The following is a 20736-nucleotide window of genomic DNA, read 5'->3' as shown; positions in this document are numbered from 1 at the left end:
ATAAAAATTGTCAAAAAGGGAAATTCAGAAAATGTGGGGTAAGGGGGCACTGACTTCAAGTCTCTATTCCTAGGGAGATAAAATTTTGTGCAGACACTTTGGCATGGTTTGGGCATTTAAGAATGCCGATGTGGGGATATGCTGTTTTGCAGAAATGGTCTAAGTATGTTAAATACTGAAACAGTGAAAGTTACTATAATAAAGGGTCGAAAGCTTTTCTAAGCTATGTAAGGGTGGAAAGACAGTGAAAAACATCTTTAACACGCTAAGAATTATTAAATGAGAATTTAACACACAGAACAAAAGCAGTTTCAGTTTATGATGCTCACACATATCAGTTCCCAACATTATCAAGGCTTGTGTCTTTAACCTACCTCTTTACACTTCGTTATAAAGATTTAAGTAACAAAAAGTGATGAACAGTCCTGAATGTGGGCTGTTCAGCTTTTTATCTGTAAGAAAGCTTTCTATGCTACAACTTCCCCCAAAAAAGAAAAAGAATACATGGCAGTAATAAGGCTACACATTAGACTGTGTACTAGGAATGCACCCATGAGGGTGACTGATCCACATACTCTGTCCCCTTCTTGCATTCAGAATAATTTGCAAAAGAGGTGATGAATTTTCAGGTTTAGGCTCTATATACTCATCACAGACCCTGTTTTTCCCAGGGTCTCCAGTCACATATATGGTTGGTTTACATAGAGGCTATTTCACAAGTTATGCTGAACACACATAAGGAAAAGGGTGTGGAAAATGGTGAAATCTCACTCTCCCCGTATACATTTTTCACTGTATTGTGTTGAGTGTCTTCATGAGGACAAAAGAGAAATGGTCCAAATGACATAAGAGGAATGAGGACACAAGAGGAATGGTTGTTGTCTACAGTTAAGAGATGCTGCAATTTTTCCTTACTGTTGTTCATTGGTTACAGGTCACCAGGGTGTTCTCCCTTGGGTAGAAGGCCTTGGGTTACCCAAACACTATCTGCAACCTTCCCATCCCTCTTTGCTTTCTAACAGTTCCCTGCCCCTATTGGCAAAGCTGATCAGAATGTAGGGGTAGACTACTAAATGTGCCCATTCATAGTCACCTGGGGCATTATTGTAGATCCCATGGGACTTCCCCAGGCTGTTCTAGGCCACTTTTCATCACATACTACGGCAACAGAGACAACATTATTATACTTCTCATGATTTTAACCTTTTTGAATTCTGTTGTCTGAACAGTGCATTTTGCTCCTGGCATTTGGGAGATTTCTTTTTTTTACCTCATGTTTCTACTGTTAAAAATTCTGGCTTTTAAATCTTTGATTATGAGCTCATTTGCAGAATGATTTTACTTTGATTTTACTGCTAATTTTTGAAGTGATGAAGTTAGACTGAATAGCTGAAAAGATGTGATTGCCCCTCCATTCCTCCAATATACAATTTGCCTGCTCATTTTTCTAGACCTTTTAAAGAGAAACTGGAGATATGTTGAAGTATGAGTACAAGTCTTCACTTGGTTATGAACCAGGCCTTAGTATAACCTAACTTACAGGGTAATTGTGAGGATAAAATGGTGAAAGGAGAAACCATGAGCTTTTTTGAAAAAAGGGCAAGATAAAAACATGTGTGTGGGGGGGGAGAGAGAGAGAGAGAACTCCTGTTGTATTATGCTCACTTCCCCTGATGCCCAAGAGGATGGCATTATCAGTGCCCCTTCAGTGCGATGAAAAGTGGCCTAGAACAGCCTGGGGAAGTCCCATGGGATCTTGTGTGCTACAAGGCTTCTGGTATACTGAGGTGAGGCAGTATTGGTTAGTCCACCAGAAGTCTTGGAACAAACAGCAAAAAGTCTAGTTGTGCTAGTCTAGACTTTTATGTGCACATGTAGAGTGAAATGGAGAACTCATAGTGGATGCTGCAGCCCACTCTGGAAGTTTTGGCAGAGTGGAGTGGATTAATTCCTCTTTCCTTTAAAACATTTTGCAACTGAAGATCATGGTTTCTGAAAAAGGATTATGAGGACCACACTGTATTGTTTTCTTATTCATTAATTTATTTAATGAACACCCATGCCCACCTGCACACATAGAGCTGTCTTACACTGAATCAAATTATATGTCTATCAAGATCAGTATTGTCTACTCAGAGTGGCAGTGGGTCTCCATTGTCATGGGTATTGCCTATTATTCAGATCTTTTAGCTAGATCTGCCAAAGACTGGACTTGGGGCATCTGCATACAAAGCAGGTTCAGCATTCCTCTACCACCTTCTGCCAAGACTTTCAAAAACATTTTACAATTTAGAATGTGAAAAGACAAAAGCAGCAGAAATTGTCTCAGTCCTTTGATAGTTGGCATGACTACCCTAGCTAGCCTGGGATCTCTCTTTCCAGGACCAGATCTACATGTTTTTTGAGGGGGGGGGGGCAAAATTAAAGAACAATGCCCCCTTATGGGCCCATTCTATCTTATGGTCCCATAGAATGCAATGGACTCCATAACCAATTTGGCGCCCCCTTTGCAGCAGGTTACATATCTGGGAAGGTGGAGGAAAGGTGATCTTAGCAGATTTCTCTCAGGCTATTGGTGTTTCCTTCAGGAGTAGATGGTATGTGCTCCTTGAGCTAGGCTTCTTCTCTTATATTTCCCTCAAGCAATTGGTTCTTAAGTTTTGTTGTTGTTCAGTCACACAGTCGAGTCCAACTCTTTGCGACCCCATGGACAAGTCACGCCAGGCCCTCCTGTCTTCCACCATCCTCCAAAGTCTGCTCAAATTCGTGTTTGTTACATCAGTAACACTGTCCAGCCATCTCATCTTTTGCCGTCCCCTTCTTCTTTTGTCTTCTGTCTTTCCAAGCATCAGGATCTTCTCCAGGGAGTGCTGCCTTCTCATCTTAAGTAGACCTAGGCAAAGTTAGGTAGGGAAGGGTCTATCCCAGAGGAATTCTCTCAGGCCATTATAGGGCTCTTCAGGAACTGATGGTATGAACTTCCTGGTCTGATTTTTCTCTCTCTAGCCTTTTAGGATGATGGTGAAGACCATCTTCTTCCAGAACACATTAGGAGACAATGTCTGGGGGTTTTTGTTTGTTTTAAAAAAGGAATTTTAAAGGCCGCATTGAGATCTGATATGAAAAACTGCTTCCTGTTGTTACTCATCTTAGTATTCAAAATAAAAGTACCTACACATTTTCAGTTCTTCTGGGATTCCTTAATATTTTATGAGCCTTGTTTTACCTTTCCTTGAGTTCTTTTGCAGAAACCTTTTACATGAATATGTTTGATATAAGCTTTTTAATCATCACTTTTAGTTGTTTCATTTAAAGCATTTAAAAAAAAATGTTTTTCCTTTATACAAGTCTTAAACAAAATCCTTTCTGTTTTGCAGATGTGTCAATGGGCTGGCATTATTCTCTCTTGTTCTGGTGTACCTTGCGATGATAAACTAGAAGAAGAAATGCTAATCTTTTTATTGGAAATCGGTGGGGCTTAAAAAAATCCTTTCTCTTCTCTGTTTTCAGTGTCAATGGACATGATTGTAAACTGAGTTTCCGATCTCCAGACATTATGTATATTTCTAGAATATTCTTCTCATTTTCTTTCTAAAGAAATTAACTCATTTCCTTTTAGAAATAAATAAAACCATTTCAATTGAAACTGCTATCAGTTCTGGGTGACCTTTATTTCTAAGTAGGTATAAAATAGTTCAAATTAATCAACATGCATTGATTAGCTTTGTTATAATCAGAAGTCACAGTTTACTGGTGATTGTCTGAGTAACATACTTATCTTTCACAAATTTATATCATAGAATGATATCTCAATAAACAAACCAGGATACTTTGTAATTTAAAAGAGGTTTATTGCTGTTACATAAATGCAACTAATGTGATTCATAATCACTAGAAAAGTATCATATGGAAGAGAAAGTGCATAGTTCTAAAAATATAAATTTATCTTTTGCATATTTCATCTTTTTGTACATAAGGGCAACAGGATCATTATATAGGGGACAGTTTAAAAAGACTACCATGCAGGGTATATATATATATACACGCATATATATATACACGCACACACACAGACACAAAACCCTACTGGGGAGGAGCATTTCCTAGGTCACAAAAGAAACCAAATCTGTGAAAGAACAAAAAAAGGCCATAGTAGAATAAATAATCAATTTTGAAAGTCGTAGAAGAGTGATAACTATTCTCCTCTCAGAGTTCATTGGGGAGTTGTACATAGTCAAGGCCTTCTAGACCCAGATTAGAAGGGAAAAGGTTGCTGGGCACTTTTTTTCTCCTCCCAATAGCAGGTTTATCTTATCTAATGGGCAACAGGGACAGCTGCCTCAGGCTCCACATTTAGATGAGTCCTGACCACCCATAGCCATGTGCCCAAAGGAGGTGGGAGAGAAGAACAGCAGGCTCCTGCTGCCACTTGTATCCATCCAGTCTGCTTGAGCAGCTGGCTTTCTGCAGTGGTGGTTCTCACCCATTCTTGCTTGACCTTCTTGGGGTGGCAGTAATTCTAGGTCCCATTCCTGAGCTTTTGCCCAGGACTCCAGAATCTGTTCAATCACCCCTTCTATCAGCTCCCCCCCCCCCCGCTAGTCTGGGAGGGCAACCAAGACAAAAATCCTCAGATACCTGCAAGGTAGTGTTACTGATCTCCAGGTGATGACTGGGGATCTCCTAGGCAATAGAGAGCAGTTCACCTGGAGGAACTGGACACTTTGAAAGGTGGATATATGGTATAATAAAAATAGCTTAGTTTACCATAATACTACATATAAGTAAAGCTGCTTGGAGGAACTTTGTCACAGTTTCAGTAATATCGTCGGCAGTATTATTTAGCAGCTGTCCCTGTTGCCCATTTACCTGTGTGAATCAGGTAAATCTAAAATACTACCAAGAATCAGTGATAAAATGCTATGCCATACATTGATGTAGTAATAGCATTCTAACAGCAAGTGAGATACTGTCTCGATGGCGCCACTTACACAGGACATAATCTATTAAGGAAAAGTGTGCCATTTACTCTTCCTGTTAGGATCGCTGTGGGGAGGACGTTAAGCCTAGCAAGTGAAAAGGGTCTGCGTAGTGTTGAATTCTGAAGTTGGTAAAGGTAACTGGGAGGATGACCCACAATAAGTAATATCCCATGGTTGATGGGAAAGCCAGACTTATTGGCTGCACTGTACAATTCCACTAGTTCTGCCCCTAATAATCTATCCCTTATTATTCGCAGTGCCTTTGTTTCTGATAGTGGAAGGAGAGATTCAAGAGAAATACTCAGTGTCTCCAGTTTCCTTCCTAGGTTAGCCAACCAGGATGAATGATTAGATTCAGTTAATAGTTGGAAACAGTACCTGGAAGGGTCAGAATTATAATGCAAAGACAGCCAATATTTGAATGTCATGAGCCATGCCCTTGTGAGCATAAAATTCTGGCCACATTCTAGGCATAAAGCTGCGTTTGGGACACAAAATGGGATGCCCACTATCTTCCATAAGAAGTCAGATTGTACCTGTATGGCATTATGCCTCATTGAAGTCCCTCCCCTGCAGAAATCCAGCTCTCCTGAAGCTCCACCCCCAGCATTTCCAGGTATTTCCCAATCTGGACCTGGTGACCCTACTTCCAGGACCTCTCACAAGATACTAGGAGTTATTGTGGACACAGCTGCAGTGTCACTTGCCCCCCCCCCCCCAGTTTACCCAGTTGCCCAACAACACTGCTGCTCAGTTGCTGGTGCAGTGGGAAATTAAAAGTCCCTTCCATTGTTACCCCACCTCATCCCAGAGCTGCTGCCCAACAAGGGCAAGGAGGCTTCCATCCCCAAACACTGGCACTCCTACTTCATACATTGATGGGCTTTGTGTGGGTTTTTAAAAAGTATTTTAAGTAATGGGTTGTTTTTATATAATATAAGTCATGCTGAGGTCTTGTTTTGTGTGTGTATGTGTGTGTGTTGCAAGATAGAAATTTCATCAACATGCATTTCCCAGTCCAAGTGATAGTTAAATGAGGCCTTGATGATTTAGATATGTAACTTGATCAACTACATTTCACATATTCATTTCTTAGTGATGTGCTACTACACCATCACCTTTGGAAAGATCTGGAATGTAGGGAAAGCAGCAAGTTCAATTAAGTATAGTTAACTAAGCTACATGGATAAAAACATGAAAGCTAAATGATAAAAAAGCATAATTCATACAACCAACAGATCTTGGATGATGGAAGTGTTGCTGGATACTCTGAGATACTGCTGTCATTTCTACTTTGTTTTGGCAAATGTCTCTGAACTGAAACCCTGAATCTTATGGCTATGCAGGATAATGAGGCTGAGCTGGGATTACTTCAGCCCTTGCTGTGTTTCACATTCAGCCAACTTTTTTAGTCGTTTTATGACCACACTCAGTTAAACTTCCCCTGCTGGGTTTGGCTTTACTTTATCTGACTTCTCAGATAAGAAAGCAGGGATTTTTTTTAAAAAAAACTGTAATTTAGGACCACCTGTCCTAGATTAAATTCTCTCATCCTTAAAGCCCTGCTGACTCCAACCTGGTTTGTTTGTCTTACCGTCTTGTGCCAGCTTTCTAACTCTGCATGTCTGTTCACTTTCATTCTACCTGTGTCCATGCTTGTGAGCCAGTAGTACTTAAAAGTTGGACTAGGGAGCAAGGCTGGCTACTCTGAACTAGGAAATTCCTGAAGGTTTGGGGGTGGAGCCTGGGGAGCATGCAGTTTGGGGACAGGAGAGAGCAAGAAGAAAAAGAGTTGGGTTTTGCACCCCATTTTCTCTCCCTTAAGGAGTCTAAAAGCAGCTTGCAATCACTTTCTCTTCCTTTCCTCACAGGTGGGGCTGAGAGAGCTCTGAGAACTGTGACTGGTCAAAGATCACCCAGTGGCCTGCATGTGGAGGAATGGGGAATAGGGATGGGCATGAACTGGGAAAATATGGTCCAGTTTGTGGTTCATAACATGACAATTTTTTTATCACCTGTTATTTTCCCAGAAAGCATTTTCCTGGGGACACCTTCTTTGAGGGGCTGTAACTCAGACCTAGTAAATCTAATTCTCTCCAAACTTGAAGACTAAAGAGAGGAGACGTAAACAGAGGTCGCCTGTGGGTTTGGTTTCTCTAGCTTGCACAGAATCTGTTCTATACTCTCCTGAACCTCCTGAACCTGCACATGTCAGAATGATATTTATTTTATTATATTTGTATCCCACCCTCCCCTGACCATCTGACAGGTGGTCATTTTGACAGGCACAGGTTCAGGAGAGTATAGAATGGATCCTGTGCAAGCTAGATTCACCAAACTTGAAGGACTTGTAGAGAAGTATCCAGTGGAGGTCTGCTGTGAGTTTGGTGTCTCTAGCTTGCACAGGATCTGTTCTATACTCTTCTGAATCTTCTAAACTTGTTCCTGTCAAAGTGACCAAGGTTCATGAGTGTATAGAACAGATCCTGTGCGAGCTAGAGACACCAAAGTGACAGGGGACCTCTCTTAGATGCTCTTCTATATGCCCTCCAAATTGTTGCTTTGGAATTTTGTAAACATTTTGATTGAGTGGAGACAGTCTGTATCCACTCACATATCCACTCACGAATTCACACAAACCTCCATAAACAACATTAAACATTGTGGAAAGTTCATGCCAGGCACCCTGCCATGAACTTGACTTCACAAACCATAAACAGGGCAAAATTCATGACAAATTTTGTTTTGTGGTTCAGTTCATACCCATCCCTAGTGGGGAATCAAACTCAGTTCACCAGATGAAAGTCCGCCACTCTTAACTACTGCAACATGATGGCTCTCTGGATAAGATGTGATAGAGATGCCCTATAGTCCACCCTCTAAAGCTGCCATTTTCTTCAGGGGAATTGATGTCTGTATTCTGGAGATCAATTCTAATTCATAGAGAACTCCAAACCCCACCTGGACTTGGCAGCCCTTCTGGGGAGACCCAAATTCAAACCCCTATCATGACACTCTCTGGGTGACTTTAGGCCAGTCACTCTCAAATCTGTCTCATAGAGTTGTTGTAAAGATAAAGAAGAGGAGATAATTGGTATATCATTCAGAGTTCCATGGAACGAGGGCATAATAGAAACTCAATATATACCTCCTCACTTGTATCCTTAGGTTGTCTTTTATTTATAGTGCCATGAAACTACTTACTTACAATCTAGTTTTTTGGCATCATATTTTCTATATGCCTGATCCTGCTTTTACTTACACTTTCATTACTTCTCTTTTAAACTATGTTTTCAAGATAATATCTAGATGCAGATCAAGGTGTCAGGAATCTTAACCTGGGTGTTTGTACGGAGGAGTGTTAATTTCAAATTGAGGCCAGTATATTTCTATTTTCAGTCCAGTAGACGCAAACTCCCAGATTTTCACTCAAATGTACATTTTATCATGTCTGGAATTTGATGGATAACAATAAAATCCTGAAAATTCAATAAAAGGCAAGATAGCATGCTCCCTTTCCTCCATGGCCTATTGGGTAGTGCTACTGGACTGTGTATCTCTGTCGTCTAACTGAATTTCCTTGCACGACCTCAGTGGGTTTAATATGGTTTTTGTGCTGGCAATAGATATTTTCCTGTGTCCTTGCTATCCATAGTTACACAGCCCATCTCTCTTTGTCACTTAGCACTGAACCATAGCTCTGCTGAAGGTCTATCATACTAGAAGCTGGAAGGGGTGAGAAAAACACAAACTGTTGGGGCTAATGCTTCCCCAGCTTGATGATGGGATCAGCTTTGTCAGGTTGCTCTCTGCCAGTGTGCGGAAATCCCCAAGGCACTGCTATAATGTCTAGCAAGATAAATAAAGCACCCTTACTCTCCAGCATGTGTGTATCAAAACAGTTCTGACAAGAGTATCACTTAAAGATGGTAAAAACAGCAAAGTCCTTCTATTGACTCCCCAGTGTGTGGACTCTGTGGCATTATACCTTGCTGAGGTCCCTCCCGTGCCCAAACCCCATCTTCCCTAGCCTCCATCCCAAAAATCTCCAGGTATTTCTCATCCTAGAGTTGGCAATCCTACTTATAAAGCTTCATTATTAGGTTGGATCAATAATCCAACTAGCTTCATGCGTCTGCTCTGGCTGTCAGTAGCTTTCTGGGACTTTAGATGTGTCTGTGGGTGTTTCCCAGTGCCTGTTACCTAAGATCCTTTACCAGAACAGGAGATACCCAGAATTGAACGTAGTATGTTCCACAAGCAGGCACATATTTTGCCATTGAGCCATGGCCCTTTCCCCTCAGCAGCCTGGTGATACAAGAAGAGGAAATGAAGTATTGTGCACTGTACTGTAGAATTTCTTTGTAAAATGACATTTTTCAAGTAGACAGTCATGCTCACTGATTATATAATATCCCACATTTAGAACAATTAGCTGCAGTCATGGCAACTCATGGAGACTGAATGAAGTTCAATTTTAGTTCTAAATTTGGTTATGAGGGTAAAGAAGGTATTTTGGTGGCCCTCCTATAACACTTCACATTGATGCCATTTGCTTTTGGAGAATTGTCCAAAACACAGAATGATGAAATGTCATTCTGAAGTGAAGCAAGAACCAACTTCTGGGTAAAACAGACCCTCTCCCTCCCAGTGTTATTATAACAGGCGGAATTCTGTAGCATGATTTGAGAAAATTAATTCTTTGAGACTTAGAGGCCTACCTGGAGGATCAGTAGAGGCTGTGCTAACAACTGCTCTTAAAGAAGCAATCTCTAGATCCTATGGATCCTTCCAATTACCCATCAGTCTCAAAGCTTTCATTTCTGGGTAAGGTAATTGAGAGAGTGGTGGCAGAGCAGCTCCACAATTTCATGGAAGACACATAAGTGTTGGACCTGTTCCAGTCCAGCTTCTGCTGCAGCCATGGGACAGAGATGGTGTTGGTCGCCTCACAGATGACCTGTGCAGACAGCTGGATCAAGGTGGGTTGATGATGCTATTACTGCTTGAACTTACAGCAGCATTTGACATGGTCAACCATGCTCTTTTGACCCATTGCCTCACTGATGTAGGAGTTTGTGCGGTGGTCTTGAAGTGGCTTACCTAATTTCTCCAAAGTTGAGTTCAGAGGGTAGCACTTGGAGAGAGAGTGTCGATTTGATACTTCTTAATACAGTATGTAGGGTCCTCAGGGGGCAATCCTTCCTCAAATGCTAACATCTATATGCACTCCTTCACCCAGATGGTGCAGAGTTTGGGGCTGGGATGACACCCAGAGGTATTGGTTGATGGGCAGCCAGCTGGACATCACCCCAGTAAATTTGGCTGAGGGACTGGAGGCTATGGTGGGATGGGTGAAACAGAGCTGGCTGAGACTGAATCCTGTTAAGACAGAGGTTCTGTTGCTGGTGGTGTGTCTTAGGACTGAGGCACCAATTCCCTACTCTTGACAATGTACCCCTAATACCAGCACTGACTATCAGGAACCTTGGTGTGGTTCTGGATGCTCCCTCATCAGTGGAGGCCCAGGTCACAAATGTTGCCAAACTGGTCCCATTCCTGGCTTGCCCTAACCTAGCCTCAGTAATTCACGCAATGGTCACCTCCAGATTGGACTACTGTAATTTGCTCCATGCAGGGCTACCCATGAGACTGATCCAGAAACTGCAGCTGGTCCAGAATGTAGTGGCACAGGTCCTTACTGGAACACCACAGTCTGCACATATACAACCAATGCTGCACCAGCTGTACTGGCTCCAGGTGCAGTACTGAATCAGGTTTAAGGTTCTGATATTAACCTTTTAAGGCCCTAAAGTCTGGGACCACCTCCTCTGGTATACCCTCTGAAGAGACTATGCTCTGCAGAGAAGAACCTGCTGGTGATCCCTAGCTTGAAAGACATCCAGCTGTCCTTCTTCACCAGAGCCAGGACCTTTTTGGCCCTGTCCCCAACCTGATGGAAATCTGCCAAATAACATCCATGCCCTGCAGGACTTAAAGCAGTTCTGTAGGGATTGCAAGGCAGAGATGTTCCCCCAGGCTTTTGATTGAGGTTGGTGATGGGTTCCACCTCATCTGGCATTCCCCAGATGAGGCACAATCTGGAAATGTTTTAACTGTGTATTATTTCATTGTTTTGAACTGTTATTTTATTTGTTATGAATGTGTTTTATTGTCGTTGCACGGGGGGGGGGGGGGGGGCGGTCCAAAAGTTTAATCTATAAAATAACTCTATAATAAAAATTAGTGTTTATATTTGCAGGTTTTGTCTTTGTAAGAACAAGGAAACTTGCCAGTAGGTTATTGAGATTTAGGTGTAGAACAAACAGATAAAATGAAACTATCATTTTAAAAACTAATCTTCCTCCAAGGAGTTCAGAGTGGCGTATTTAGTTTTTCCTTCCTTCATTCTATTTTCACAAATCCAGTGAAGTGAGAGGGAAGGCAGCATAGTATAGATATCAGAAGCTAAGCAGGGCCGGTACTTGAATGGAAGACTCCCAAGGAAGACTCTGCAGAGGAAGGCAATTACAAACCACCTCCAGTGTTTCCTCTATGCTGAGTTAGTGTGAGCTAATACACAGTTTTTTAGCCTCCAGCTAAATTTTTTTGCCTTAGCTCAGGAGAAATGGCCCCTGAGCAAACTAATTTATGCAGTAGCTTACAACTTTAATGTCAGTAGCTCATGGAATAGAATTTTTGCTCACAAGACTTGACAGCTTAGAGGGAACATTGACCACCTCTGCTTCTAACTTGCCTTGAAAGCCCCTTATTGGGTCACCATAAATTGGTTGTGATTTGACGGCGCATCACCACCCAATCCAGTCAGGTAGGTTATGCTGAGAGAGAGCAACTGACCCAGCTACACACCACAATCTAGAAAATATTTGATCCTGCACTTTCCAGTCCCATACACTAATGAATGCACTGTATCCCTCCTTGATGTCTGTGTCATAAAGGATAGAAGATTATGGACATAGATTAGATACTGTGCACTGAAAGGAAATGAGTTTAGTCAAAATCTGCTTCTTTACTGGCAACAGCAAGATTGATACTAAAATGGTATATAGCATCTCCTGAGAGTGATCCTGATGGAGAAGAAACTCCTGCTACATACACTGGATTCAAAGTCAGTACTATCTAACTCAGACTGTCAGCAACTCGCCAGAATCTTAGGAAAAGGTCTTTCATACAACCCACTATTAAGGTTGCTAACTCTGGGTTACAACATTCTTGTAGATTGGGGGAGGAACCTATAGAGGTTTGGGAAGAGGGGAGACTTCAGGGGGCTATAATGCCACAGACTCCACCATCCAAAGCAGCCTTCCCCCCACCCAGGGGAACCAATCATTTTAGTCTAGAGGTGAAATTCCAGGAGATCCCCCAGCCTCACCTGAAGTTTGACCACCCTACCCAGTACCAAATCCTTGAACAACTGAATGTGGCTTTTACTAAATCAGATCATTGCTCCAGAAAGGTCAGGTCTACTCAGACTGGCATCACCTCTCCGGGAACCCAGGTAAAGATCTTCTGCATCACCTATTGTTTGATCCTGTTTTAACTGGAAATCCTGGAACTGACTGTAATGTCTTTTAAAAGTCCTGAGTAAAGCTCTACTCTTATGAGAATAACCCCTGTTGAAATCAGTGGGACTTACTACTACTACCCTCTCCAAACTCCTATTGTAGATAGAATTGTGCTACCAGTGGGTGATCATACATCACCTTTGTTCTAATTTAAATGCCTCTATTTCATACCCTTATATTCCAGCTTTCTAAATCTTCTCTAGCAGTAAATGAAAGCAATAGTTATTTTCCCTCCATTTCTTTAGGACATCTTAAAGTTTAGCTAAAATTTTAATTTCCTGATTCCATCAAGGGCTATGTAGCAATAAATGATCTGGCAGCACACAAGCAATAAAAAGCAATAATTTCAATTACTTTTACAAAAAAGGGAAGAAGAGAGAGGCAATCAATTTCTCAGGTCCAGACATCTCCACCTAATCAATGGCAGTGCTAATTACATGCTTATAACTATTAATATATTTCCAATTACATCTAAATTACTAGTCTGATTGGTTGTTCAAGACTTTTGTGTCATGTCAGCCCATATATTTTTTTGTTCCTTCTGCTGGCTGGAGCATTTGCACATTAATGGCTGGTCTGCTCACGTCAGAGGGAGGGAGGGAGGGATAATAAAGATAAAATGTAATAATTAATTATGTGTGTTTGAAATGGGATGAGAAAATACTTTTAAAATAGGACAGCTGAATTTGTACATCAGCTAGAGCTTGTTACTTAATTTAGGTTGTGTCTCTTTCCCATCCCATAGAAGCTTTCTAACTCCTTTTTCATTAAGTTGGGAGCATGGATAAATTCCAGCAGAGTTAATTGTATTTTCTTGGGGGGGGGGGGGCAGCAATGCTAGAGCCATTTTTAACATAGAAATTTTCCTGCCTGGCGCAGCTGAATCTCTTTGTTATCTCCTCCACCATTTGGTAATCCTGGGAAAGCTTCAATAAATTTAGCGACTCACAAAAATAATGGCAATGTGAATAGTCTGACTTATGCAGAAAAACAAAAGTGTTAGAATAATGGATATGAGGTAAGTATTTACAAATGCAAGAATAAATAGGTATCTGTAGTTTCATCAACAAATAGTTGTGTGAGCAAAAGTCTCAATATTAGGATTTTTTAAATAAAAAATATAAGCCCTGGTGCAGAGTTTGGGGCAGTATAGCAAATTTTTACATGTCTTCTGGCAGAGTCCAACAATTCGGGGCAGATCTGGAGGTGGAGCCCAGTTTGTTATCTCATCAGTGAAGATGGAGGAGAATGAGGTGAGATTGTCAAATACCAGCGTGGCACAATGGACTTCAGACTGGGCAGGCAGATTTCAGTTCTGAATGCTTCTTCACCTAAACACTAAAAATTGACAAAATAGAGAGAAAGCCCCCTCCCCCCCTCAATTAGCTGTCCCATCTGCAAGGACTTTTTAACACAGGTTATCATTCCAAAATGCAATCTCCACCTGCAGCATGAAGTGGTGCAGTCCATTTTACCACTTCATTCACACATTCTCTTGCATAAGCAAATTAGGCTAAAATTTACAATCAAACATTCAGCAAGGTAAAAAAAATAGATTTTCTTTGCATTGTATTATGGAGTCATTATGCCATAGAGATGGCAGTAGAAATGACTGATTTAGATTCACGTTTATTACAGTTCATGACCAGATCCAACTAACAAGAGATGATTGCTTGCTGTCTAGTGCTGGAAGAATCAGAGCCTTCCCGCATGGGTTTGTTTCATTGGTTCTGGCTCCATAGTACTTCAATTTATCCCCTGATTTCCACATAGATTTTTCTATCTTTAGTTTTTGCTTCTTTATTTGTTAGTTCCCCCTTCCCCAATGTTTTCTCCAGTAGTTTTTGAGACTGTTTTTACCCTGGTGTTTTTTCTGGAACTTGATTTTGAGTTGGCTTTTTAGTCATACATAATGTTTCTATTGGTTTTCTTTGTCCACTGGTTTCTCCAGACCACTTTTCAATTATCCGACTGTTGTCATTGTTAAACCACTTCCTCTCCCCTGAAGATGAGTGATTCCAATGGTTCTAAAATATCAGTATATCATTATAATGTTGTAACAATAGTTCAAGCAGGTTTATTAAAATCCCAGCTTTCTTTCATTTTTTAAAAAATAAGTTTCTCACCCCTTACCTTGCTATGATATAAAGGAAAAGGCATATGTCTGCAAGGGATGGACAAGAGACTTACTTTAAAAAAACAATCAAGCAAACTGGGAATTCGGAGAACTTAAAACTCTCATTACAAACAGTTATATATCATGATTTTAGGACTTTTCTTAAAAGGGGGAGTGTTCTGACATCACCAATAACAACACTGATGACAACAGCATCCTCTCTTGAAAATCCTCATTATTTAAGCCACATGTGGAAGGAAGTAAACGGACTTCACAACGACTGTAAAAATGCACAATTCTCCCACTAAGCTTGCCAAATGCCACTCAGCTGGACAGCAGAAGAAAGCAAGGTGGCCAAATGGGAGTCAGGCAGGAATTGGTGTTGTGGCTCAATGGTGTTACTTCTGGCAAAACCCAGGAGTACAGCATTGTACCAGGTGATGCTCTAGCAATCACTCAAAAGCTAGAACATCACTCCGGTGCAATGTTATGGCTTTGGGGTTGTACTGGAAGTGACGTAATTGTGTGATGACAATGATCACTCCTCCTCCTCAGTAATTACCCACACCCCTCATCTCCTGCCAGTTGCCAAACCATGCCTGGAAACTCTATCTCCCAAGTGATATTTGGGAACAATCTTTCTTCACTCAGTGACTCAGAGTGTTTTCAATCACCCCTCCCTAAAATCATAGAGTTGGAAGGGACCTCCAGGGTCATCTAGTCAAACCCCCCGCACAATGCAGGAAACTCACAAACACCTCCCCCTAAATTCACAGGATCTTCATTGCTGTCAGATGGCCATCTAGCCTCTGTTTAAAAACCTTCAAGGAAGGAGAGCCCACCACCTCCCGAGGAAGCCTGTTCCACTGAGGAATCGCTCTAACAGTCAGGAAGTTCTTCCTAATGTTGAGCCGGAAACTCTTTTGATTTAATTTCAACCCATTGGTTCTGGTTCTACCTTCTGGGCCCTCAGAAAACAATTTCACACCATCCTCTATATGACAGCCCTTCAAGTACTTGAAGATGGTGATCATATTCTGTACCAACCCACACTATTACTGCCAACCCTAGTTATGGCTGAATCAGTCACCAAGACCAGGCCTAATGATTCAAACGCCTTTCCCCCAAGATCAGTGTGGAGCAGATGAGAAAAAAAGTTCTCTCTTGGCCTGAAGGAAATCCAAACAACTCATGTTTGGCTCCTAATTAGGAAAACTGGGAAGGGGAGTAATCCGGGGGTTTTATTTTGGTTTTGAATTCTAACATTTAAATTGTGTCTTGTAAATTGCTTTGAGCACTGAGGAAAGAAAGGATACAAATATTACAATAAACAAATAAATACTCTCAGAATATTCTACAGGGAGGGTATGTGGAGCAGCTCACAACATAAACCTGCATAGAAGAGGTGGGGTTTGTATATGTTATCTGTTATCCCTTTAGGCTGGCTGAGTTTCATGAGGCAAATATCTAATCACAACTAACCCAATCAGTGTCCCAGACTAATTCAGGCACAATGGTGTCTTTCTTTTGATAAAATCAGTTGTAGCTGTTCTAGAATTAATGGGTTTTTTAAAAAAAAAAAAATCTCAGAGGAATGACAGGGATAATCATTTCCACTTTTATGCATAAACTGGCTGGTCACTGTGTTCTTTGGTAAGGGCTAGTAATTGTAGCTTTTTAATGTCAAGCAAGCCCTGGTATGCACTGCCGCTAAACGAAGTAGCTAAAGAGCATGACACTTTAGACTCTGGCTGCTATTACCAGTGAACCTCACAAAAGGAACTGGCTTATGTAACTTTGCTTTTTTTTTCTCCCTGAGCAAGGAACTGAACAAGAAACTGAAATGTCCCATAATTATTATAATTATTTCAGCTTGATGTTTAATTACTTTGCCTAATGAGGCAACTGTATAGTAATCAGTAAGTAAAGCTCAGCTGCAATGTTCTATTTATTTTTGTGGTGCTCATTCTAAAGGTAAGTGGCATGGAGAAAGGGGGAAAAAATGATGACTTCATTATGTGTATGAAACAGAATGGGTTCTAAATCTGAGTTCTGAAAAATCTAAGGACTTCTCCATACATGTACATCTATCCAGTAACATCTTATCAGTCATTGACTTATGATTTAGTGGCTTTTCCTCCAATTGTGATCTAGCCCAGGTAATATTTGAGGTAATATTTCAGGACATAAACATGCTTTCTGGCATTTCTGATGGCTGTTTTACATCTACTAGGCATCCTTTCTTCTCATAGCCATCCAATAATAAATTTGTAAGTATGAGTAAAGACCAGGAATTTACAACAAAATTATTATTATAACTCTTCATCTGGCAAAATTATTGTTGTAAACTGACAAAAATCAAGTGGAGCCTTGGAGATTGGGACAAAGTTGTTAACAGCAGTGTATGTCCCAAAGTAAAATCCAAACCAACCAGAACACTATCTCCATAGCGCCTTTTATTAGAATCAGCTTTATGACATAATAGTATGCAAGCTTTTGCATTCACTAGAGCCTTTTATCACTGACTTAGATAGCCCAGGCTAATCTGATCTCATAGATCTCTGAAGCTAAGCAGGGTCAGTCCTGATTAGTATTTGGATGGGAAACCACCAAGGAAGTCCAGAGTGACCACACAGAGGCAGGCAATTGCAGAACACCTCTCAACATCTCTTACCTTTAAAACTCTAAAGCAGGGGTGATAACATGCGGTCTGGGGGTCAAATCAGGCTCCCAGAGGGCTCCTATCAGGCTCCCGAGCAACTGGCTATCAACTGCTTCCTTCTCCCTCTATCTTGCTTCTGTCTATGTAACAGCTTACTTTGCAAGGCTTGCTCAGTCAGTGTGATGCAGACTTGATTTGACTGTATAAAAGAAAAAACCCTTTATTTTCTTTATTGGTTGAGGCTTCTTCCTTGGGGAGGAAGGGGAGGAGGGAGAGCTTGCTTTGCCAGGCTCTCTCAATCCCACAGCAAAGCTACTGAGCCAAGCCTTTCTTCCTTCTATTGGCAGAGGCTCCTTCCCCTCCTGGTTCCCTGTGGAAGGAAGGAAAGAGCCAGAGCTTCCTTTACCCAGTTCCCTGGATCCCATGGGAGAAATACAAAGAAAGCATCGTTAAGACTAATAAGCGCTTATGTTTTAAGCATGTTTTAAGGTTTGGTTTTTTTAAAATATGTAATTGTGATTGTCTGTGTCCTTTTTAAAGTATATATCTCTACTACCTAATGACCTGGCCCAACAAGGACTCATTTATATCAGATCCAGCCCTCATAACAAATGAGTTTGACACCCCTGCTCTACAGGATCACCATAAGTCAGCTGTGACTTGACAGAAGTTTATATACACAGAGAGAGCCTTTCATTGGACTGGTCATGCTGACTCAAAGCAGCATGACCAGGACTTATCTGGTTCTGAGTAATGTCCCTTTCCTTTTAAAATATTTACTAGTAGTATTTTATAACATTCAGACTGATGTAGGGTTCCATTTCCAATGAACCAAGAAAACTCACACATTGTTGTGTCATAGGATTGGTCCTAATTGAAGGTATTATGGAGACTATGTTTTGACCTTTAAGACAAACCCTGTTTATTTCAACATAAATGTTTGTGAGTCAGATATCAATTCTTCAGAGGTATAATATGAAATGGAAATTTCACAGTCACATTTATAACCACAATCCCAAAGGAAAAGGGATGGGGAGGGGAAGTGAGACGGCAACCCTATAAACAGTGAAGGGGAGGGGCACTTAGGAGGCATATCACATACATGCCTCACCCAACCACAATGCTAAGTGTCACACAGAATCATCTCTATTTGATGTTGTGTGTATAGTATTTGCTCCAGTCACATTGATAGATTATTGACTGGGAGGAGGATCTATATTCAGAGGCATTCCTTTCAACTCTGGCTGATAATGTAGGACATGGAATACATTTCTTTCATATATGTTGGGAGAAAAAGGGGTTGAGGTATTAGGTTCAGTCTTGCCCATTTTTTCCCTTCTCCACACATACATACAAGTCCACCTCCAATGGAGGAATGGATGCACACTACCAGTGCTTAAAGGCAGGCCCATACCTATGGTGGGGCAAGAAGGGGTGATGCCCCTTCAACAATTTGACACACCTCTCAAATGAGCACTAGTGCTTCAAGTGTGAGTAGAATGAAGCAAGGAGCAAAATCATGTTAGAGTAAAGCAAAAAAGAAAGAAAGAAAACTAAGAAGTGAAAAAGTAGAAACATGTTGTAGCAGACTCAATTCCAGGCAAAGAAAAAGAAAGAGTCTGTGTTTCAGAATACTACAAGCCAACTTGTGACTGCTGTAACTTTTGGTGCCTCCACTGCTACCTGTGAGCCAACATTTTTCTGCCTTACTCACATTTTATGACCACCAAGACTGTCAATGTCGCATGTCAGAAAGAACAATCTAGTGTTACTTGCTTGTGACAAATAGCTCACAAACATCAATATGGGTTTGTTAATAGACAAATTTAATGTCCAGTCATGGCAGCTTCTATTTTAATTATGCATGATAGTATTCATGAGAATATTACTGTAATATCTTTTATTAGGATTAACACATAAAATGGTGAGTGCTTGTGATTTCCCTAACCTCTTTCTTCAGGGAGATGTTAGCAGTATGATGACCATAATGGAAGCCCCAGCCTATAACAGGCTTTTTAAAAGCTGGAATAAAGAAGCGTGATGCAGACTTGATTTGACTGTATGAAAGAAAACAGATTTCAAGTTTCACCGAGAACTACTGAGTTACATCAACCATCGTGATAGTCCCAGGAGCATAGCTGTGTTGATCTGCAGTAGAATAGCTAGGTCTGAGATATCAGGTTCGGACTAGCGGGCGGGGGGGGGAGGGGTGGCTTTTTTCATACGGGAGGATTGCTCCTTCAGGGCGCTCCCTCCGCCAAAGATCATAGGCATAGAATGTGCTGGCCTGGTGTGGGATGTAGGGGAGAGTTTAGCAATCTATCTGGTGTACCATCTGCCTAATGCACCAGCCAGTGCCCTACTGTCCCTGATGGAGGCTGTGACAAGCTGGGCATTAGAGCACCCTTGGCTTATAGTCTTGGGTGACTTCAATGTCCATGCCGAGGACGCAGCTTCCACTTGGGCAACGGACCTAGTGCTTTCCATGGCAGCACTGGTACTCTCCCAATATGTAACAGCAACCACGCACCAGGCTGGGCATACATTAGACCTGATCTTTGCGGCGGGAGTTGGAGTGGATCAGATTTCTGCCGAGGCGGTGCCATGGTCTGAGCACTATGCCCTGAGGGCTCGTGTGAATACGTCACCTCTACCCCGTTTAGGCGGTGAGCAAGTTTTAGCTTGCCCACGTAGCCAGATGGACCCTTTGTGGCTTCAAATGGCTATGCGGGATCCCTGGCCCTCTGGCGACTCGCTGGATGAACTGGTGGAGAACTGGAACAACGAACTCTCCACGGCCATCGACAAGATCGCTCCCTGATGTCCTCTTCATCCTCGTTCACGATCCGCTCCATGGTATACCCTGGAGCTGCGATCAATGAAATGGCAATTAAGACTACTAGAGAGACAATGGCGACATACTTGCGACGAAGCTATGAGAACATCTTATAGGTCATTTATGCGGACCTATGAGATGGCAGTCCAGGCCACAAAGAAGACTTACTTTGCATCCCAGATTGCATCTGCGACCTCATGCCCAGCACAATTGTTTAGTATAATTCGGTCATTAACAATTTTACCGCATGTAAACAAAATATTAGAGAATTGGAAATAGGCTGTGAGGCTTTTGCGAGTTTTTTCACAGATAAAGTCTCATCACTCCAATGTGACCTTCCCGCCATAATTGATACAGTGAAAGAACTTGGGGCACCGAGCACGTCTTCTGGTCCAGTTCTGGATTCCTTCAGTCCACTCAGCCTGGAGGAAGTCGACAGGATCCTTTTAGCTGTACGCCCTATGACTTGTAGGTTGGATCCATGCCTGTCCTGGCTTATAAAAGCTAACCAGACGATGCTACGCGAACCACTGCAAGGTATCATCAATAAATCC

The sequence above is a fragment of the Heteronotia binoei genome, chromosome 2 (genome assembly GCF_032191835.1).
Source record: "Heteronotia binoei isolate CCM8104 ecotype False Entrance Well chromosome 2, APGP_CSIRO_Hbin_v1, whole genome shotgun sequence".
In the NCBI taxonomy this organism is placed as follows: Eukaryota; Metazoa; Chordata; class Lepidosauria; order Squamata; family Gekkonidae; genus Heteronotia; species Heteronotia binoei.
This window is presented reverse-complemented; position numbering follows the sequence as displayed.